The sequence below is a fragment of the Zosterops lateralis genome, assembly GCF_965231275.1.
Source record: "Zosterops lateralis genome assembly, chromosome: 18".
In the NCBI taxonomy this organism is placed as follows: domain Eukaryota; kingdom Metazoa; phylum Chordata; class Aves; order Passeriformes; family Zosteropidae; genus Zosterops; species Zosterops lateralis.
The window spans coordinates 5,374,498-5,386,153 of NC_139778.1; the positions used below are offsets into that span (position 1 = coordinate 5,374,498).

General features: G+C 45.7%; 1 pseudogene across 1 annotated transcript in view; it reads right to left on the bottom strand.

The window, feature by feature from the left end:
- Window positions 1-684: 684 nt before the first annotated feature.
- The window catches only part of LOC310916754 (myosin heavy chain, skeletal muscle, adult-like), a 16,410-nt pseudogene continuing 5,438 nt past the window's right edge, over window positions 685-11,656 (bottom strand). The window contains exons 14-38 of the transcript XR_014592760.1: window positions 11,170-11,555; window positions 10,942-11,015; window positions 9,948-10,035; window positions 9,736-9,853; window positions 9,299-9,422; window positions 8,508-8,644; window positions 8,150-8,405; window positions 6,927-7,169; window positions 6,644-6,820; window positions 6,413-6,558; window positions 6,235-6,325; window positions 5,757-6,146; window positions 5,480-5,606; window positions 5,184-5,302; window positions 4,516-4,712; window positions 3,978-4,161; window positions 3,726-3,891; window positions 3,430-3,554; window positions 2,972-3,280; window positions 2,674-2,877; window positions 2,281-2,406; window positions 2,016-2,186; window positions 1,824-1,928; window positions 1,587-1,682; window positions 685-997 (exon numbers count right to left, since the gene is read on the bottom strand). The product of XR_014592760.1 is annotated as a myosin heavy chain, skeletal muscle, adult-like (transcript). The remainder of the gene's footprint in view (window positions 998-1,586; window positions 1,683-1,823; window positions 1,929-2,015; window positions 2,187-2,280; window positions 2,407-2,673; window positions 2,878-2,971; window positions 3,281-3,429; window positions 3,555-3,725; window positions 3,892-3,977; window positions 4,162-4,515; window positions 4,713-5,183; window positions 5,303-5,479; window positions 5,607-5,756; window positions 6,147-6,234; window positions 6,326-6,412; window positions 6,559-6,643; window positions 6,821-6,926; window positions 7,170-8,149; window positions 8,406-8,507; window positions 8,645-9,298; window positions 9,423-9,735; window positions 9,854-9,947; window positions 10,036-10,941; window positions 11,016-11,169; window positions 11,556-11,656) is intronic.

The window sequence follows — 11,656 nt, forward strand, 5'->3', positions numbered from 1 at the left end:
ATAAATGATGCATTTTCTTACAGAAGTGCAGTTTGCCCTTTTCCTTCTATACAAAGTTATCCTTGAAAACTTATCTTCCGAAGTCCCTGGGTATAATTGGTCTCCTTGACCTCATTTCTTCTTAGTTTCTATTCTGCTACCACTGCTGAGAAATAAGCTGGTATTTTCACACAATTATGCAGAACATGCAGCAGAACTCCCTCCTAATGGGAGATTTTCAGCCCAGAGTCCATCTCCTCACAGATAACACTGCATTTTGTTTCCTCACAGATTTGTGATATAACAGTATCAAATTTGGTGTACTATTTAATGGCACTTTTGTTGAATGTCAAGGAATCCTTGTAATGCACATTTTTAATGAATCATTTCTTGTCTTTAGTGTCTGAAATAACATAATTTCATTGAAAATGTGTTATTCCTGTTCAATACCATTCTTACTTTAACAGCAGCTTGACCAACACAGGCAAAACTACAAATAACTTCTCTTTTTCACTCTCTGTCTTTCAGGCTTCCTTATGTGAGTAAGAAGTTTTCTTTAATCATTGGCTAAAGTGTTCTAGAAGGGATAATCATTTGGAAATTAGATGATAAAAAGTTGTACCACCACAAAAATACACAAGGGTTTTAAAAGAAAAAACTTATGTCCAAAGACTAATGGTGATACAGACCTCACCTGTAAAAGGGAAAAACAAATGAAAACTACGGCACTTTATGTGAATGCAAATGAATCTACTCTTTATTCCCTATGTATTGAGATAGTTGCAAATATCAAATCAAAGACAGTGACAGAGGGTTCACATTTTGTGCAGCCCTCAGGTCACTTTGCTGACTTAGGACGATCTTACTCTTCCTCTTCTATCTTCTTGCCATGCATGTCCCGGCTCTTCACCCGGAGCTTGTTGACCTGTGACTCTGCAATGTCAGCCCGCTCCTCGGCTTCCTCCAGCTCGTGCTGGATCTTGCGGAACTTGGAGAGGTTGACATTGGACAGTTCCTCCTGTGTAAGGAAAGGAAATCAAGGCTCAGGAGAACAGGGCAGGGATTTCATTCCTGCTGCAAGTCAGCCTTAAAAATCTTCATCCCCCTCCCACCACTGCTCTCACATCAGGCTCACACAGAGCTCCTCATCCTCCCCTTTTCAGGACCCTACTGGGACAAGATTCACCAGGACTGTGACACAAGTCAGGAGAAATTTCAGCCCTTGGATTTATCATTTTTGTATTTATCCTCCCTCTACTTCTACCCAATTGTCAGTGTGACTTACTGGGTTAAGACGACCCTGAAGTCTTCTGCTGCTGATTATTGGCAGACTTTCAAGAATTTGTCAGCCAGTGGGTGTGGCCCCTGGGCTTATTTACTGGGGCCTCCTGTGTGGAACAGGCTGCACAACTTCCCTTAAAGGATCTCCCTGTCCACGGGTACCCAGAGCTCACCAAGGCCTCATGACACAATAGCAAAACAGCATCACCAAGACAGTTGTGTCTCAGGAATATCTTTCATAATCCTCTGCAGGTATTCAGCCTCATTCAATATGTGTCCTGCCCCAATATAATGTGGCCTTTTCCCATACTGCAAGCAATACTCACAGCCTCCTCAGCTTGTCTCTTGTAGGATTTCACTTTCATTTGCAGCTTGTCCACCAGATCCTGCAGCCTGAGGACATTCTTCCTGTCTTCCTCAGACTAGAGTGGTTGGCAAACAGGAAAGAAAGTCAATTCCTGGTTCTGCATCACTCAAGGGGAACAATTCCCCTTGGGGATGGTGTGTGCAAGATGTGCCTTGCTGTGAGCAAAGAGTGTCAGAGCAGTCTCCTCCTGCCTTACCTGGTAGGTCAGTTCCTTCACCCTCCGCTCGTACTTGCGCACACCCTTGACGGCTTCAGCGCTGCGCTTCTGCTCAGCATCAACCTCCCCTTCCAGCTCCCGCACCTGCAAGGACAAGCCCAGCCCTGCAGCCTCTCTGGCAATGTCTCTGCAAGGACACGCTCACTCACTCACAAGCCCAGCCCTACACACCCTGGCCTCCAGCTTCTGAAGTTGTTTCTTCCCTCCCTTCAGTGCCAGCTGCTCGGCCTCTTCCAGACGGTGCTGCAGGTCCTTCACAGTCTGGTCCAGGTTCTTCTTCATCCTCTCCAGGTGGGCACTGGTGTCCTGCTCCTTCTTCAGCTCTTCTGCCATCATGGCCGCCTGATCAGAGCAAAGGGTCAAAGCCATTTTGGGGCTGGACATATTTTGGGAATAGTACATTGACCATCAGCAAGTCCAGGAGTGTCCAACTCACATCAGTGATGGCCTTCTTGGCTTTCTCCTCAGCATTGCGGGCTTCCTGGATGGTATCCTCCATTTCACTCTGGATCTGGGAAATGTCTGTTTCCAGCTTCTTCTTGGTGTTAATCAAGCTGGTGTTCTGTGCAACAGGAAAGACAGGATTCCTACTTTCAGACCAAATGCCTCCACATCAAGGCCGAAAAATGCAGGTAGAGTTTAGGAAAGTCTTTAGTGCAAAAGACTTCTTTAGCAGCAGAGCAGTAAACCAGATATTGAGGGCAGGCTGGACAGCACATATTGCAGCACAGTTCTTCAAATGTCTACAGAGCAATCACTTACAAGATGCATAAGAATTGAATTCTTTCTGATCATTTGTGAATGGGAATAATTTCCAGCAGTGTCTGACCTGAGTGTGGAGGAGCTGTGCACGTTCCGTGGCATCCAGAAGCTCCTGCTCAGCCAGTTTTCTTGATCTCTCAGTCTGCTCTAGGGCTGCCCGGAGCTCCTCAACTTCAGCCTGCAGCAGGTTTGCCCTGCGCTCCACCATGGCCACCTGCTCCTTCAGGTCATCCTGTGTCCTGAGAGCATCATCCAAGTGCAGCTGAGTGTCCTGGAAAGAGACACAAGAGAAATAACCAGGTGTCGGTCCTGTGGAAAAAATATCAGGAATCTCATTTCTCTTTCTGTAGCTTTATTGAGCAGACCTTGAGCACTGCCTGGGTGTTTCTCAGGTTCTTCTGTGCCTCTGCAGCCTGGCGGTTGGCATGGCTCAGCTGGATCTCCATTTCATTCAGGTCTCCCTCCATCTTCTTCTTCAGCCTCAGGGCTTCATTCCTGCTCCTGATCTCAGCATCCAGAGTGCTCTGCATGGAGTCCACGACGCGCAGGTGGTTTCTCTTCAGCTGGTCAATCTCCTCATCCTTCTCTGCTATCTTCCTGTCAATCTCAGACTTGACTTGGTTGAGTTCAAGCTGCAGGCGCAGGATCTTCCCCTCCTCATGTTCCAGGGAGGCCTAAACAATTCAGCAAGAAGAGAGTCTTACTTTCTGAGTAATCTCTTATGCAGTTCCACATGAAACGTGGGCTTCCTTTCCAGTTGTCTCTACAAAGAACTACACCCATACGCCTTGTGGGAACACCACTTTTTTAACATTGTATGTACCTCAGCTTCCTCCAGGGAGGCCTGCAGTTCAGATTTCTCCTGCTCAATCTGCTTCTTGACTTTCTCCAGCTCATGAATTGCCTTCCCTCCCTCCGCAATCTGCTCCGTCAGGTCAGAAATCTCCTCTGTGGGAACAAAGACCAATGGCATGGTCAGGCACAGAGCAGAATGGGAAGGGTCCTGTCCCACCAAGGTGACAGGCATCTCTGCACCCCTGCAGGCACAGAGCCATTAACAATGGTGATAATGGCTGACTGTGAGCAAGGCCAGTGAGGAGCAGAGGGCCAGGGACTTACGCTGCAGGTTCTTGTTCTCCCGCTTCATTGTTTCCAGGTGGTCCAAGGACTCCTCATAGGCATTCTTCATCTTGAACAGCTCCGTGCTGAGAGAGCGCGACTCCTTCTGCGAGGCCTCCAGCTCAGCCTGCGTTTCCTCATACTTCTGCTTCCATTCTGCCAGGATCTGGAGAGAAACGGGGTGTGAGTCGAGCTGTGGCCATCACGGGGCCCTGCTCTGGCCAGGGGTGCTGGTGCTGGAGGCCAAAAGACCTTGTCAAAGTTCTTCTGCTTCTTATCCAGAGCAGCGCAGGCAGCATTGGATCTCTCCACATCAATCATCAGGTCCTCCACTTCATTCTGCAGCCTCTGCTTTGTCTTTTCCAGGGAGGCACATTTGGCATTGACAGCCTCAACATGTTCCTCTGCATCCTGGAGGCGCTGGGCCAGCTTCTTCCTGGGAGATGTACAGTGCCATGTTAGAGCTCAGAAGGGTGTCAATTCTACAACATCCTAAGAGTGCAGGTTTATCACATTTGGGGGTTTTGAGCCAAGCACTTTTGACAGATACAAAAGGATCTATCCTTTGTTGTGTCCTATCACCTATGGAGGATTAGGCATGTCTTAGCACTTCTAAAGCTTATGTTTTCCCTTCCAATCTACATTTTTTCTCTCCCTTCATCTCTCCCCTTTTTCTTACAAAGACTGTATATCCTTGCCTCCATCTCATTCTTGTCTTAACCTACTCAGATATTCCAGTTTCTCTTGATCAGTTTCAACCGATCATTTGCTATCCTGCTTCCCCACATACTTGGCCTCCTCGAGCTCCTCCGTGCGCTGAATCGCGTCTGTCTCGTATTTGGTTCTCCACTGGGCCACTTCCCCATTGGCCTTGGACAGGGCTCGCTGCAGCTCCCCCTTGGCCTCCTGCTCTTCCTCATATTGTTCCCGGAGCAAGTCACAGTCATGGCGAGCGGACTGCAGGGCGTGGGCCAGGGCATTCTTGGCCTGTGGGGACATTGGGTTTGGTAACTTTAATACTTATCTTGAAATGCCTCTTGACTATGACTTGACAGTGAAAATGGAATGGAATTTTATTGGGCAAATGTAGAGTTTGGAGCCAGTGTAGTCCTCATTGACACATTCTAGAGCAGCAGGACATGTTACTGAGAGCTCCTCTGGGGACAGTAATCGGTTGTTTGTGTATATGTTGTATGTGACATGTGTGGCTGAATCATGTCTTAGAGAGGATCACTAGAATCTCATGGATGAAGGTCGTGCGCAAGCCTTCCTCCAGCAGTTAAAGTATCCTGCTTCGTTCCCTCTCTAGTTAAAGAGTGGGTGGTTGTGCATTAGTGTTGTTCCCTCCACTCCAATGCATGTTTAGGGAAGGAACATTGAAGCAGTCTAGAGTCTGACAGGATTTTCCAGATGGTTTTGGGGGTGATGTAGGCTATGGACAGTAGGGTACTTCCAGACCTTGATTTCTTCCTCTAGATGTCTCTTGAGTTCCTCAATCTGTTGGGTAAATCCTTGCTTGCCCCTGGACAGCTGAGAAATCAGAGCATCTTTCTCCTCCACCTGGCGAGAGAATTCACCTGGGAAGGGAAATGGACAAAAGGAAGCAGATTGTTCCTCCTATGACACTTTCTACCTGTAAAACCACGTAACCAGGAATGGCCTCAAGAGTTTACACCAGCTCTCATCTTGTGCCCTCTGGCTTGCTCAGGGCATGTAGGTCCTGCCACTGAACTTTGGGCATGAAGATGTCTTACCTGACTCTGTCTGCAGACGAGCTCTTTGCGTATTGAGGTCGTTGATCATGCGCTGATTCTGCTCCTCCTTTGTTTTAAGCTCACTCAGCTGATCTTCCAGTGTGCGGCACATCTTCTCCAGATTGGCCTAGAGAGGAAACACAGGAGGGAAAGAGATGATGGACAGCACTCTCCCCTGTTGTTACAGCGGGGATTTTGTTTCTGGGAATGTATCAGGAAGAGGCAGCTTTTGTGCCACACTTTGTTCCTGTGAGTGTTTTCTCCTGCAACTCCATACCTTGGCCTTGGAGACAGACTCCATGTTGCTGGCCAAGTCGTCAATCTCCATCTTCAACTCACTCTTCTCCTTCTCCAGCTTCTGCTTCACACGTTGCAGGTTATCGATCTGCTCCCCCAGCTCAGCCGTGCTGTCCGCGTGCTTCTTGCGCAGCGCGGCAGCCGTGGCCTCGTGCTGCAGCGTGGCCTCTTCCAGGTCACGGCGCATCTTCTGGAATTCTGCCTCACGCTTCTTGTTCATCTCAATCTGAGCTGCTGTGGCCCCTCCTGCTTCTTCCAGGCGCTCGCTGATCTCCTCCAGCTCCCTGGACAGGTCAGCCCGATGCTTCTCTGCTTTAGCGCGAGACGTTCGCTCAGCCTCAATTTCCTCCTCCAGCTCCTCAATGCGGGCCTGCACAACACCAGGGTTCCTTCACACCCGTGCCCTCCTCCTGCGTGAGCTGAGCCTGAGCAAGGGAGGGGAAGGAACAGAGACTTGCCTGCAGCTCCTTGATTTTCTTCTGAAGCTGCATACCCAGGGCTTGTTCATCTTCGATTTTGCTCTGGATCTGGCTGATTTCAAAGTCTTTCCTTTGGACGAAGTGAACCGTGTTAGAGCTCAAAGAAGAAAGACAAGTGCTCCAGCCCAGTACTCAGGTGCCCCAGAGCCACACTCACTTCTTCAGTTTCTCATCCAGCTGCTGCTTATCATTCTCCAAGTCCATGATGCTGTCCTGGGCCAGCTTCAGGTCTCCTTCCAGTTTCCTCTTAGCTCTCTCCAGGTCCATGCGCAGTTTCTTCTCTTGCTCCAGGGACCCTTCCAGCTAAACACAACAAGACCATCAGGGCTCTACCTGCCAGCTCAGGCTCCATACCTGTCCTGTTCCTGCTCCATGTCTGTGTGCTTACATCATCCACTTGCTGTTCCAGCTTGGTCTTGGCTTTGGTCAGAGTATTGACTTTGTCTTCCTCTACCTGCAGGTCATCCAGGGTCTGCTGATGGGCCTCTTGGAGGGCTTTCTTCTCTTTTGTCAGCTTGGCGATGGTTTCGTCCAGAGCTGCCATCTCCTCAGTCAGGTTTTTCACCTTCACAAAGAAAGGAGCAAATGTAAATAAAGGACGTAGATCTAGAAGTTCTGTAATAGCACACAGCCCGTTTTCTGGAGTGCAGATGACAGGTTCTACCTCATACCTTGTTTTCGGTGGCATGTTTTTCCTTCTCCACCTTGGCCAGTGTTAGCTCAAGGTCATCAATATCTTTCTTCAGCTCTGAACATTCATCCTCCAGCTTCCTCTTCTTGGCTGTCAGTTCAGCATTTATTTCCTCTTCATCCTCAGCCCTTTCAGTGACCTCCTTAATTTTGGCTTCCAGCTGTATTTTAGTTTTGATGAGCTGGTCACACCTTTCCTCAGCATCAGCCAAGCTATCTGCTTCCTGGTGGGGTGACAGAATTTTGTTGGCTTTGAAGTTTATCTGCCCTGCCTTTTTAAATCAAGAATAGGTGGGTTTAAAAGTAGCAGCTGAACCTGACCTTCAAGTCCAGTAAGAGAAGGATCTTGACTGGTGTCTATTGGGAAATCTTGTCATTTGGAATTAATATTTATTCCAAAGGTTTTGTGCCTCATAAATTTGTCTCCTGGGGTAGTTATCTATGAGAATGCCTCATAGCACAAGCGCTAATGCAGAACAGAACATTGTAATTCAATTTCTAATTTCAGCCTGAGCAAGGGCTTGGAATATGGGGTTTTTTCTCAGGGAAATTGTATCTATTCACTTTTTCTTTTTATTTGTCTGAACAAAGCCTTAAAATATTTGGTCTTTAGAGGCTTTTCAATATCTGAAAACCCTTTTTTTTTTTGAGAAAGAAATGTATCACTTTTTCAAAGACTGTATGGCCAATAGAGCTTTTGCCTATCAGCTACCTCTGTGGCTTCTTTCCAGACCACATCTGTGATCTTCTGTGGTAACTAGCTGCTCATTTCATTGGGTGTTAATAAAGTCCTTGTCCAATTCGAGTTTGAATGGGATGTATCCATGTTTCCTAAAATAATCAAGGCTTTCTTGTATAGCTGAAAGTAGGAAGTCGGTCTTCCTCAGGTTTGTCTGTACTGTGTTAGACAGAAGTACTGTTTTGAAAGCATAGATATTTCTGTTCCAGCTCTGACTTCTCTGCTGTTCAATACACATTGGCTGGTGCTACATGACTCTTCCTCAGACAACTGGGATGTGTTGAGTGCCATGTGAGTCTGCCAGGAGTCTCACTATGCCCCTGCCAGTGCCTGTTTACTCAACATTAGAGTGCCTCAGAGTGATTTAGACTGTTTTCTACCACCCATTAATTCCTGTGCAGGACAAGAGTCATTCTGACAGTATATCATTCTTTTTTCCAGGGAAAAATGAACTGTGCTACTCACAGCTTGCACTTGGAGCTGCAGGTCATTTTTCTCCTGCACCAGGGCCACCATTTTCTCCTCCAGCTCCTTCCGCTTTGCCTCAGACTTAGCAAGCTCCTCCTTGGTTTTCTCAAACTCTTCCTTCATGTTGGCCATTTCCTTCTCAGACTCTGCACTCTTCAGCAAGGGCTTGATCTTGAAGAACAGCTTCATCCATGGCCAGTGTTTGACATTCATGAATGAACGAACATTGTACTGGATGCAGAAGATGGATTCTCTGAAATTAAGTTCTTGCAGTTATTACATGATTTTGGTGTGACTAATTTGAACTTCATCAGTAAAGTTCCATGAAAATCAACTAAATATGAGAAATATCTACCTCCTCTCCACCATTTTCTTATACTCCACTCTCATCAGGAAGCCTCTGCACCTGGCTTGTGTGCGAGTGATAATTTCTGCCAACTTGTCATCTCGCATCTCCTCTAGGAGTCCCAGCAACCCAGCTTTGAAGAACACCTTGAGAAAGAAAATGTTTGCACCATGTCATTGTGATGTACAACAGAACAGAAGCACAGAGTAATTCAGATTGCTGAAAGTCTTTAATGGCCATGATCAGTATCACCTTGGGCCCTCTCCCATGTCCTCTGTCCAAAGGCTTAGGACTTCCCATAATCCCAACTCTAAGCATTCAGTCCTTGTCTGAGCTATGTGTCATGAGTACTGGTTTCCAGTTCAGCCACAGCCTCAGCTGTTCCTGTGCTTGGACATGAACACCGGTGAGATCTACCATGACCTATTAATTTAATTCCTGGCTTGATGTTAGACCAATCTCACTGCTTTGTATAGGTCCAAGAATTAATGGCTAGGGCCTTGCCTTCTTAGGCTATCTATATCTGACCCTGACAAATCTTGAAAACCAAGGTTTTATGCCTTCACCTTAGACCATCCTTATTGTAACAAACTTGACTGATGGTGTGGACTCTCAGTTGAGTCTGACTACAATTCCTGGGTCATCCTCATTTGCCTTGATTGAGTACTGTGAGACTGAGCATTTGCTGATAGTGGTCCCTAGTCTGGCAGCTCTGCTATGTTATTATGCTCTGCCAGATTTTCTGACAGAGCCCACTCTTATCGCTTTTGACAAACTTTTAACACAGGTCTTGTTTTTACCTTGGTGTGACCAAATTTGTACTGGGTATGGTCTACATCAATGGACCCAAGGAGCTTCTCTGAAGCTTTCTTGTTGTCCATGAACTGTCCCTCTGGGATAGCACTGGCATTAAGTACTCTATATCTGCAAAAGGAAACAAAACATGAAGAAATCACAATCTTTGAAACCACTACCAGAACTTTTCAGACTGTACCACTGGACCGATCTCATGCCTGGAGGTGGTTCATCCTCTTAGGACAGGATATGGGAATTTTTTTTAACAATAATTCTAAGTACAAAACAATCCTGATCTCAGAACTGCCACATCATCAGAAACCGATTCTGAAACATCCATATTAATGATCGGTACCAATTTAAAATAAAAAGTTCAAAGTATATTGTAATGATCTGTTTCTTCAGCTTGGTCTGTATTGGCAGAGAGATGCAGAACTCTTACCTCTGTTTGAAGTCAGCATAGAGGACTCTGCTGGGGAACCCTTTCCTGCAAATCCTGATCCCTTCCAGCACGCCGTTACAGCGCAGCTGGTGCAGCACCAGCTCGTGCTCCATGGCACCTGGAAAATACCACCATTAGTCACTCCCCTGCTGTTTGACACTCAGGAGAAGAGCTTCTGCTGCTCAAGCTTTCCTCCTCTTGACTTGCCTTACCAGGAGTTTTAGTTTCATTTGGGATGATGCAGCGTACAAAATGGGGGTGAGTGCTTCTCAAGTTAGCCATCAGCTTGTTTAAATTCTCCTGTGAGATCATGAAATGAAGTTTACATTATTAAGTGTAAGCACTGGAATCTTAAAAGTGGATGTATCAAATTGGTGTTTCAGGATGCAGACCCGTCTTCTCTAAAAAAACTTGCAGAACTCCCAAAAAGATAATTGGAAGCTGAAGGCTCCCAAACTTTGGCTTTGAAGTTCTTTCATGGAATAATGGTAAGTATTACGTTTCTTTGACCTCCTCATCCAAACACTGGGCTATCATCTCACAGATTTCCTTTGACTTCATAATTCTTGTGGTATAGTGTTGGGGATCTTAAACAAATGACATACTCTTGATCAAGCATGACTAACATCTGATTTGTTGGCTAAGTAAGTTGTTTCTACATGGACGGGATAGTTTTATAGTCCATATAAAATGACCCTTTTAATAGTAATTCAGTCTCAAACTTTGAAGACATAAATGAAAACTGATCTTGCAAGTCATTAATTTGATATAATTTGACCTTCACACTTTTCCCACATTGAAATAAAGTCATTGTCTTAAAAGCCGATCTTCTTGGGGTGATTTCTTTTGCTTTTTATGTTTGATCAATTAATTTCAAATTTTACTATGAGTCAGTACTGAATATCTGCCTAGAGACATGAAACAAGTCTAGGAAATATATCTGAATGCTGTGGAGAGGATTTTAAGGAAGTTAGCTGATAAGTATCTCACTCCTACATATGTAGGTGAACTTAACTCTTCAGATAATTTTGTGGAATATTCAAAAAAGGTATTAGCATTATAAAAGGAATATACTGTAAGTTCCAAGGATGGAAAGGAAAGGATTTTAAAGGATGACAAGAGTTATATTCAAAATGGAAACAGATCTTTCAGATTCAGAATAAAAATGCTTTCCAACTTCAAAGAGAAAATGAGTACTCTAATTACCCTGAAAAGAGCTGAGACAGTCTGGAAAGAAGAACCCTTCTTCTTGCCTCCCTTCTTGCCACCACCACCAGCATCTGAAAATCAAAGAGAAGAAAAAAAAAGTTTAATAATATGGACAAGATATATTGGATACTACAGAACGTAAAGCTACTTTTATTTCTAGTGTTTGCAGCTTAATTCTCAGAAAACTTTGTACCACATTGAAAATAAAATTTTCATGAAACTGACCAGCATCTCCTCCACCATAGTTGGCAAAGAGTAAAGCCAGAGTCTTCACAGATGATTTCTGGTACAGCCCAATGACAGTTTCATTCAGAGGGTCCTTGTTCTTCTCCAGCCAGCCAGTGATGTTGTAGTCCACTGTGCCAGCATAGTGTACCAGGGAGAAGTGGGCCTCAGCTTTGCCTTTGGCAGGCTTGGGCTTCTGGAAGTTGTTCGACTTGCCCAGGTGCTGGTCATAGAGCTTGTTCTTGAAAGAGGTGTCAGTTGCCTTGGGGAACATGCATTCCTCTTCCAGGATGGAGAAGATGCCCATGGGCTGGGAGAAATCACAAAAAGTGACAAGGAAAGGTTATAATGGAAATGTTCAACATCACTTTGGAAGGGACATTCACCTGCCTGGTCTAGTGGAAGGAGTCCCCCCTGCCATGGTAGGGGATTGGAACAAAATGTTCTTTATGGTCTCTTCCAACTCAAACCATTCTGTGCTTCTATG